Here is a 10,736-nt window from a genome sequence, read left to right as displayed (position 1 = left end):
GGAAATAGAAATGGACAAATTTCTAGAAACACACTACCTACCTAAGCTAACACAAACTGAGGTAGAAAAACTGAACAGCCCCATAATAAAAGAAGAGATAGAAGAATAATAAAAATACTCCCAACAAAAATAAAGCCCTGGCCCTGGCTCAGACAGCTTCACTGGAGAATTCTACTAAACATTCAGAGCTCATACCAATACTACTCAAACTATTCCAGAGCATAGAAAAGGAAGGAATACTCCCAAATTCATTCTATGAAGCCAGCATAACCCTGATACCAAAGCCAGACAAAGATACCACTAAAAAAGAAAATTACAGATCAGTATCTCTCATGAATACAGATGCAAAAATTCTAGCCAATAGAAGTAAACAGCATATCAAAAAAATAATACATCAGGACCAAGGGAGATTCATACCAGATATGCAAGGATGGTTCAACATTAGAAAATCAATCAACGTAATCCACCACATAAATAAAACAAAAGAAAAGAATCACAGGATCATCTCAATTGATGCAGAAAAGGTGTATGATAAAGTCCAACTCCCATTCCTGATAAGAAGTCTCAGCAAAATAGGAATAGAAGGGAAATTCCTCAACATAACAAAGGGCATTTAAACAAAATCAATAGCCAACAATATTCTCAACAGAGAAAGACTGAAAGCATTCCCTTTGAGAATGGAAACCAGACAAGGATGCCCTTTATCACCACTCTTATTCAACATTGAACTGAAGTCCTAGTAGAGCATTAAGGCAAAAAAAAAAAAAAAAGGAAATACAGGGCATTCAAACTGGTGAGGAAGAAGTAAAACTATCCCTATTCGCAGATGATATGATCCTATACATAGAAAATCTCAAAGATTCCACAAGAAAGCTATTGGAACTAACAGAGGATTTAGCAAAGTAGCAGAATACAAGATTAACGTACAAAAATCAGTTGGCTTCCTCTACACCAACAAAGAGAACTTAGAAAAGGAACTCAGGAAAACAATACCATTTACAATAGCCCCCCAAAAGAGAAAATACCTAGGAATAAATCTAACCAGGGATGTAAAAGACTTATATGAGGAAAACTACAAAACACTACTGCAAGAAACCAAAAGAGACCTACGTAAATGGAAAAATGTACCATGCTCATGGTTAGGAAGACTAACACTGTGAAATGTCAATACCACCCAAAGTGATCTACAGATATAATGCAATCCAGATCCAAATTCCAATAGCATTCTTTAACAAGATGGAAAAACTAATTACCAACTTTATATGGAAAGGAAAAAGGCGCCAGATAAATAAAGCATTATTGAAGAAGAAGAACAAGGTAGGAGGCCTCACACTACCTGTTCTCAGAACCTACTATACAGCCATGGTAGTCAAAACAACCTGGCACTGGTACAAAGACACACATAGACCAATGGAACAGAACTGAGAACCCAGATGTAAATTCATTCACCCACGGACAGCTGAACTTCGACAAAGGGCCAACGTCCATTAAATGGGGAACAGACAGTCTTTTTAACAAATGGTGTTGGCAAAACTGAATGTCTATCTATAGAAAAATGAAACAGGACTCATAACTCACACCATACAGAAAAACCAACTCAAAATGGATCAAAGACCTAAATATAAAACCTAAACTATAAAGTTCCTGGAAGACAACACAAGGACAAAGCTAGAGGTCCTAATTTATGGCATAATACACTATCAAACATAACTAAGAATGCACAAACAGGAGAAGATGAACTAGATAACTGGGAGCTCCTAAAAACTAAACACTTATGCTCATCAAAAGACTTCACCAAAAGAGTAAAAAGAGAACCTATAGACTGGGAAAAGAAATTTTGGCTGTGACATATCTGACAAAGGTCTAATCTCTAAAATTTACAGAAAACTTCAATACCTCAACAACAAAAAGACAAATAATCCAATTAAAAAATGGGCAAAGGATGTGAACAGACACTTCATCGAAGAAGACACTCAGGCAGCTAACAAACACTTGAGGAAAATGCCCGCGATCAACAGCCATTAGAGAGACGCAAATCAAAACGACAATGAGGTATCACCTCTCCTTGACAAGAATGGCACACTAATAAAAAAAACCCAGGAAATAACAACTATTGGTGAGGTTGTGGGTAGACTGAAACTCTTATACACTGCTGGTGGGAATGTAAAATGGTATAACCACTATGGAAAAAATGGTATGGTGCTTTCTTAAAAATATAGAAATAGAAATATCATTATGATCCAGCCAATCCCACTCCTAGGTATATATCCTAAAGAAATAAGAGCTGTGACACGAATAGACATATGCACGCCCATGTTCACTGCAGCATTATTCACAATAGTAAAAACATGTAAACAACCTAAGTGCCTATCAATGAATGAATGGATAAACAAACTGTGATACATACATACAATGGAATACTATGCAATGATAAAAAATGACTAATCTGTGAAACATCTCACAACATGGATGAATTTGGAGGACATTATGCTGAGTGTAATAAGTCCATCACTAAAGGACAAATATTGTATGAGACCAGTATTATTAAAAAAACAAAACAAAACAAGAAAAGGTTTACACACAGGAAAAACATTATTTGATGGTTACCAGGGATGGGAAGGGGAGGGAGGGAAAACTACTAACTAGATAAAGACAGGTGTTAATACTGGTGAAAGGAAAGGGAACATACAAGATGGGGGAAGTCAGCACAACCTGACCAAGGCAAAGGAAGACACTGAGAGGAATGCAAGAATAAAGGGCAACTATTAATTACTATGACAATTCTACAATACCATTAACAAACAATAATTTACAAAGGCATATATAGGTAGATAAGTATGCTAAAGAGATGTGGGAAGGTGTAGGGGAGCACACCCACCTGCAGATATAGGTTTGGTTGTGAATATTTCTACATACATAATTATAAGTGTTGCATGTATATTAATATAGACAATAGAGGACACAAGGGGCACAGTCATGGAGACTGCTTATATATAACCAAACACCTTGTTGGATGAAGTTCCTAGGCTCAGAGGAATGAAGCCAAGGTCATCGAACACTTTGAATGGAAAACTAATTTGCTCTGTAAATTTTCACCTGAAGCACAATAAAAAATTAAAAAAAAAACAAAACAAAACCCTGTGAGGTAGATATCATCTTCATTTTACTGAAACTCAGAGGGATCTCTTCAACTATTCAGACACTAAAGATGCAAGCAGCTTATTTGCCAGGTTTGGAAAACTGCTTATTGTGTTTAGCAATTATTTTCCCTAGCACTTTGCTCTAAGCACTTAATACTTTTATCACATTTAAGTAGTTACTATTATTATCCATATTGCACAGATGATGAAACTGAGGTTTGGAGAGGTTAAGTGACTTGCCTGAGGTCACACAGGTAAGAGGTAGGGCTGAAACTCAAACACAAGTTCTAAATTCTTACACCATACTTCTTCATTCCAAATAACAGGGAAAAATCAGTCCCCACCAAACCATCAGACTGTTGTATCTTTGGGAGGCTAATGAAAACTCAATAAACAAATCTGGTGAAGCAGTAGATTGCATGGCAGAATTACATTTTGCTTTTCCTTAAAAGAAAAAGAAAAGGATCTCAGTGTTAAGACAGGAGTGCAGAAATATAACATTGACTGTTATGTTAGACCATTAATGCTGATACTAAATGACCCAAGGCACCCACTTCAAGGTCTAATTATAAAAGGACAAAGCAAAACAAAAAGGGACAGTGTCCTCTCAGGCTGCAATAAAAGACAATTTGTGTGTATGGAAGAGAGAAAGGGAAGGTAGGATATGTGAGAGTTTAGGCAAGTATGAGATACTTCTCCTGAGGTTTGGTATTCCCAGCAATTTTACATTTGATCATTTAAATCATACACTATACTCCTCTGTGTTTAGCATTAAGGGGAAAAAAAACCCGAAAAACAGCTAAGTGTGGGTTTGTGGATTTTTCACTGCTGTACCATGCAGCTATTGTTGAAATTGACAGGGATGGGGATGAACATTTAAAATATGGTGTTTAACAACTAGCAGGGCACAGGCACAGGCTGGAGAAGGTTGGTGGGGGTAAGGGTGGCCGAGGCAATGCTTAGGACCAACTGGATAGAAGCATTTCATTGTGTTAACTGGCAGGGCCATACAGGTTGGTACAGCTAAAAATCAGTGCTGGTCTAAGCACAATATTAACAAAATCAGGTAGCTTTTACAGTTTCATGTGCGTGTACAGGCTCCCCTCAACCCCCACATGCACATTCAGTAGCTGTTGAACTTTGTAAGCTGGCAGTGAAACTATAACAAAATCGTACGAATTTTTAAAACTTTTGTAGTGTAATACGTGTGTTTTTCTGAAGCAAACCAAAGGCAATTTCCTATGGTTCTTGCTGCCTGCTTTAGCAGTGTTTGAGGGAGGATCTTTTATACATTTGTATTTGTAATAGATGAAAAATAAACCAGACTGCAAATCCTTTTTTTTAATCTTAAACGATGTACCAAGTTTTTGGTCCAAATTGTTTAGAATAAGCTAAACTTAAATTGCATTCTCTTAACCATTATGAGTGTATTTCTATAAACATAGTTATATCAGTGCTGGGCACAGGTTAACCGGGCACGGGCTAATTTCAACCTTTTAATATGTAAGTGAAAATGTCTTACATTGAATTTTATTTTATATTAGATAAAAATATATTTTTTTAAAGGAACCAGCTTAGGATATGAGAGGCAACTAAAAAAAAAAAAACAAAACCCGTTTCTGTTGAGTCAATTCCAACTCATAGCGACCCCAAAGGACAGAGCAGAACTGCTCCATAGGATTTCCAAGGCTGTAATCTTTTGGAAGCAGACTGCAACGTCCTTCTCCCTTGGTTAGTTCGAACTGCTGACCTTTTGGTTAGCAGTTAAGCACTTAACAACTGGGCCACCAGGGCTCCCTAAGAGAGGCAAAGCTCTATATTTTGACTGACACGTCACTTCATTGCCTTGGTGCATTAAAAGAATTTTCTTTGAAACTCAACTTTTCCTTTTCATCTGTTTTTTCCATGGAATCTGACATAAATCACAACAATCCACACAATCAATGGATTTATTCTCTTAGACCCGAAGTTAGACTGTCAAGAAGTAAACAAAAAAATGCCAGTAAACTTCACTTTATATAATCATGCAATGAAACATTCTTTATGGAAATGGAGTTGAGAAGCTGAGCTGTGGCATCAAGCTGGAGGCTTCTCTCACACCCTCCCTAACAGGGGGAGCATGTACTGGGCTATGGCACTTCCTTAAAGTGGCTGGATAATAAGAGCCTTTCATGACACAAATCAATTAGAATCTGGTTTTATACTGAGTTGGAGAGCTTTGTAGTTAGAGCTTTTAAAGGTGTTTTAAATCACAGAGGCCAGTTTAGTTCAGGAGTTTAGTTCAATCCTGGTCAGTAGGTTGATCACGTGTCATTAGAACTTTATTCTTTAGACAATGCAAAGATCATAGGGAAAAAAAAAAGCAGTATTTTGAATTTGAAAACCAAAACCCAAACTAATCAACCCACCAGTCAACAAGTCAATCAAAATCAAAGCAAGGAAAACTAGCTTTAGGATATGGATGGACCTTGGCTTATTTTATATCTGTCTGTGCTGTTTGAATTGTTTACCATGAAGCATGTATTCTTTCTGTAATTAAAAACTCCTTACCTTGGGAGGTAAAAGACTAGTAAAGAACAAGATATTCTGAAGAATCAAAGTTCCAGAGCATTTAAGAGCTAAAAAGAGCACTTCCCACTGCTCTTATTTCAAAATATGAAAATAAAACAAAATACTCCAGCAAATATTTTGAACACTTACACCTACCCAAACTAGACAGTTGGTCCAGCGACATATCTGCACAACCACCTTTTCCAGGGAGTATTACCTTTGTAGATGGCTAAGAGTCATGGTTTCTGTTTTTAAATTTCTACCATATACAGGTATACTAGATGCTCACAACAACTCAGCAAAGTTTAAGTGGTCACCATTATTTTAGATGAGGAGATTCAGGATGTTAAATGAGGTTACTCAAGGTCACTCAGATTCTAAATGGCAGTGATGGATCTGAACCTCGATTTACCTGGCTGAGAAAGCCTATACTACTACTTCCTCTACGTCAGTGATTGTAATATATGTGTTTTTCCTGCTATGGTATACATGACATTTGGCATTCACATGTATGATACATAGATGAGCACATCTAGGATCACACATACGCTTTTCAACCTGCTGGCTGTAACTCGAGCCCTTCTGCTCTCTCTCAAGAAAGCACACTGAAACACAACTGAATGATGTTCTTATGGGGAAAACCTTCGATACATTCTAATTCATAAAACAGTTTACAAACTTTAGTACTTAAAATGATCATTAGTTAACAAATACCTTGCTGCACATCTCATAGCTAAAAACATCACACCAGCATGCTGCACACCACCCTGGAGAACCGCCACATGACACCCGACTGTTTTACACTTTACAAAAGCACTTCTACATACTTAAAAAGAAAAAAAAAAAAATCCTCCTAACAGCTGTGCGAGATGGGGAGATGTCACTCTCTAAATAAAGAGTTTGGGACTCAGAAACATGACGGGGACTTGCCGCCCCTTAAACAGAGAGCTTCTGTACAGCTCTTCCCACCTCTTCCCCATACATTTGTTGGGCCCATGGCCTTCTATCCTATGTCAAAGGACAGCCAGTGTGAAAAGTTTCTGTGCATACTTTTAACCCAGAAATACCACTAGGAATTTTTATAGATCTATACATTTGTTAAGCTGCCAGAAACTCTTTAGTTCAAAAACAAATGGGCAACCAAGGTCCCAAGTTCTATGCCAAAGAGCAGTGGTATCCAAAGTGGGGTACATGTGGCCCAGGTGGTAATGCAAGATGATCAGCTGGGATGTGGAAAGAAACATTAGACTCTTCATCTCGTCTTATTTTCATGCCTGTTTTTGTGAATGCTTTGTAACAGAAGTACATTGCATATAATCTAAAATACTTACATGGGCAATATATATTTAATAATGTTTTTTACTGACAAATCTTTTATTGAAAAATATACAGTCCAATGACATGAAGAACGGCCCTGACCTATACTATATTTACATTTACATTATTACAATACCATCTGCCAAGTGATAAAGAGCATTTCTAAACTGAGTTTGCCTCTAAGAGCTTATTCATTTAACAAATACACCCTATACCCAAGTGTAAATCTTAAGTCTAAGTGTGACTCCTACCTTAACTCAATTCTCCCCATTTTAAAATTAATGAGCATCTGAGAAAGATGAGGACAAATAAAGATCAAACAGTTTGTATGTTAAAATAAGTCAACAGAAAAGTAGTTCTACCATTTTCTCTATTTCCCTCTTGACAAAACTAATTCTTAGTACAGAACTGTGTGCCACCAGCACTGTGAATTACTTGACATAAGACTGCTGAGTGAAGAGGTCCCAGAGCCTATCTACTTTACCTCTCACCAAACGCTAGAAAACTCTCCTGCACCGTGCCAGACACCATCAGGTGACCTCTTTGCCTAAGAACTTTAAGGGAGGGATGTTTGTTCCCTAAGGCATTCTGCTACTAGATAGATCTAGGCATCGGAGTGGTTTTTCTTACACTAAGGTAATCTCCACCCATGGCTTCCAGATCTGCCCCCGGAACAACAATAGAACACAGCAATTTTCTAAGAGTCTCCTCTGTAAATATGGCTTATAGTCCATTCACCATCTTAGACCTCTTCCCCGTTTGGATGGAATCTAGTCAAGCAATGTTTCACTTACAAACAAAAACAAATACCCTAGAATTAAACATCATATTTTACATGACAGCTGGCTATCAGTAAGAAAAGACGACTTTGTGTGATTAAGATGTATCTTCTCATAAACTAAGGTTGGAGTCTCACTTTTTAAGCAGAAAAATCATGCTTGTTGTAAGCCTACAACATACTAACGAACTATATTGGTTCTCACATGAAAAAAAAGCCACGTCAGATTCTTGTCCATATTTTGGACTTCCGCAATGCAATTTTTGTAAATCCTAAATGGATTTGCCTTTATTCCACTTAAACTGCTTTTGAAGGTTTTGGTTCAATGTTTCAGCCTGAAATCTTTCTGCACTGTAATTCTATATCAGCTTTCCCTCCATACTTTGTATCATTTGTAAACTCAATAAGGCTATCCTTTTATTGGAAAGATGGTAAACACACACACACACACACACACGCATTTAAAAACTGGGCAGGACAGAGCTACATGGAACTCAACAGGCTCACACACATCTACTAACTTCTCAGTACAGATATTCAAAATTAGTTTAAATCCATTCAAATGTACTATTGCCTGTAGAAAATCTTATCTCATCCACAAGAGTATCATACATCATTCTACCTTGCTAAAAATCAAGATGTATTATCAAGTTTTCCCTTAATTTCTTCAAGTCTATTTTTACATGCAATTCAAAAAAAGAAAAAAATACTTTATATAAAGTGTTTTTGTACATGCATGGCACTGCTTGTAATAAGCACTCTTATGACTTTAATAATCCAATTTAAAAAAGCTTTGAGATTGGTCTGTCACAATTTAGGGACTGCTACATTTAAAAATAAGTTACATGTTCAGTCATAGACATTCAAGTAGGCACAAAAATAATACAATTCCTGTTCCTAAGGATCTTAAAGAACAATATATATAATAAGGAAAATATGAAAGACTACTCCAAGTGGCTACGAGGGTTAGGAGTAATCCTATTAGATTGGAAAGCCATCAGGAAAAGTTAAGAGATAGACCCTAAAGGAATGGAAGAGGAGAAAGACGGCACCCCAGTTAAGCAGAAAAAGTGTGCAGAGGCAAGAAAGGAGTTAGTGAGAGTTACTCAACAGCAAGTAATTCACCTTGGGTGGGGCACAGGATCAGCTATGGCAGCAGAAGGCTCTGGGACCACCAACACCTTTGGGCAGACTGTGGAGGACTTGCAGTCACAGCCCAGGAGTATGCATTCATCTTGTGGGCAATGAAGAGCCACTAAAGGCTTCAGAGGAGGGGGACCTGACTGGGACTGTGCTTCAGGATAATGTATCTGGTAAGAGGAAAAACAAATGTGGCTTGGCGAAGAGACAAGAAACAAGAAAACTACACAAGAAATTAGACCAAGGTCCAATTGAGGAAAGAGAGATTCACAGTGAAAAGACAGAGATACCAAAAGCAAACTTACAATTCTGCACTCACTTCAATATTTTCTTTTGTGCTTTTTGAAAATAAAGACACAAATTACCTATCTCTAGTCTTCCAGAGTGCTTCGTATCTGTATCCATCACTTTCCTAGATAGACAGTGGTTCAGACATAACAAAGTCGAATTCTGCAAATTCCTATAGCCTCCTGAGTTGCAATTAATCAAGGCCAGGCCTTGATCATATGCCTCTTAGTATTTAATCATTTTGGTTTTGTTTTATTCTTACAATGAGAGTTTTACAAAATATAAGGCAGATAAACAGGAGTTGCTAAGGCAGTGCTATCAAACACCCATTCCTTGTTATTTTCTTTACCACTTTTCAGGAACTTTGCTCCTCCTAAAACTTAGTCTCCTGGCACTGTTTTTTTTAGTTTGCAGGTCTGTTTCATATTTATTGCCATGTATTCATTCTTTCCATACTTGAAACATTTTAAAACGTTCTGAGCTTCATGGGCGGGGGGGGGGGGGAGCAGCATTTAAGTCCTGAATAATGAGTACCATTTCTACAGGAAAAGATTGGGGTTGGTTGGGGAGAAGAGAAAGCAATTTAGTCATGAAAAAAAAGCACAAGCAGAAATGGACGAAAGTGAGAAGGGTGTGTGAGAGACACATTACATACTACATTTCAAAAGAAGAAAGAGGAAAAGACAGACAGTGGAAAGAAAGCTAACATTTATTGAGCACCAACTATCAGACAGATACTTATACTCATTATTTCATTTACTCATTAAGTTACAACAGTCCTTTGAGGTATGTATTACTTTCTGCATTTTATAAGCTGACTGAAGATACTGTAGCTCAGAAAGGTGAGATAACCTGCCCAAGTTCATTCAACTACAAAAAAAGCAGAACGAGATTTGAACTTTTGTGGTTCCATTTTTTTCACTGGGTCATTCAACTTCAGCTTTAAATTCTCATGTTTTTGAATCTTCTATCCTATTTAATTAAGGAATTCTGTTCCTATCAGAAAAGTTTCTGGCTTTTCAAAGCAAGGTCTATTTGGTTACTATGGAAATCCATATGAAATAATAGCACCTAACAAAATGCAGATCAGAAATAAGATCTAGAAACACGAAAGGCTATTTGGTTTCTGTAACTTGCTGAACTGACTTAATGCAATAAAAATTACTTTTCTATTTCTTCATAGCAGGCAGGTATCAATTAATCAAAAGCAAATTTCACTAGCCTTGATTTAAATTAAAAAAAGCCTTAAATGCAAACTTAAGTTCTAATTCTTTACTATATTTATCTGACAGTTAAGACTTCCAGCAAGAAGTGCTGACAGAGCCTACAATTTAGCAGGCTGTGTACAATAAATTACGGATTTAACAACATTAGTTCTGATGTCCCCTGGCAACTTTCAGTTCTTCCTAGTTTACTGTGGATAGTAGATTAAATATAGTTAGAAGACCCCAAGAGATAAATGAACAATGGACACAGACAATTCATAAAACAAGAAATATTGACTGATTAACAAATACAATCAA

Source organism: Trichechus manatus, unplaced genomic scaffold (genome assembly GCF_000243295.1).
Source record: "Trichechus manatus latirostris isolate Lorelei unplaced genomic scaffold, TriManLat1.0 scaffold00009, whole genome shotgun sequence".
In the NCBI taxonomy this organism is placed as follows: domain Eukaryota; kingdom Metazoa; phylum Chordata; class Mammalia; order Sirenia; family Trichechidae; genus Trichechus; species Trichechus manatus.
Note: the sequence above shows the minus strand (reverse complement) of the source record.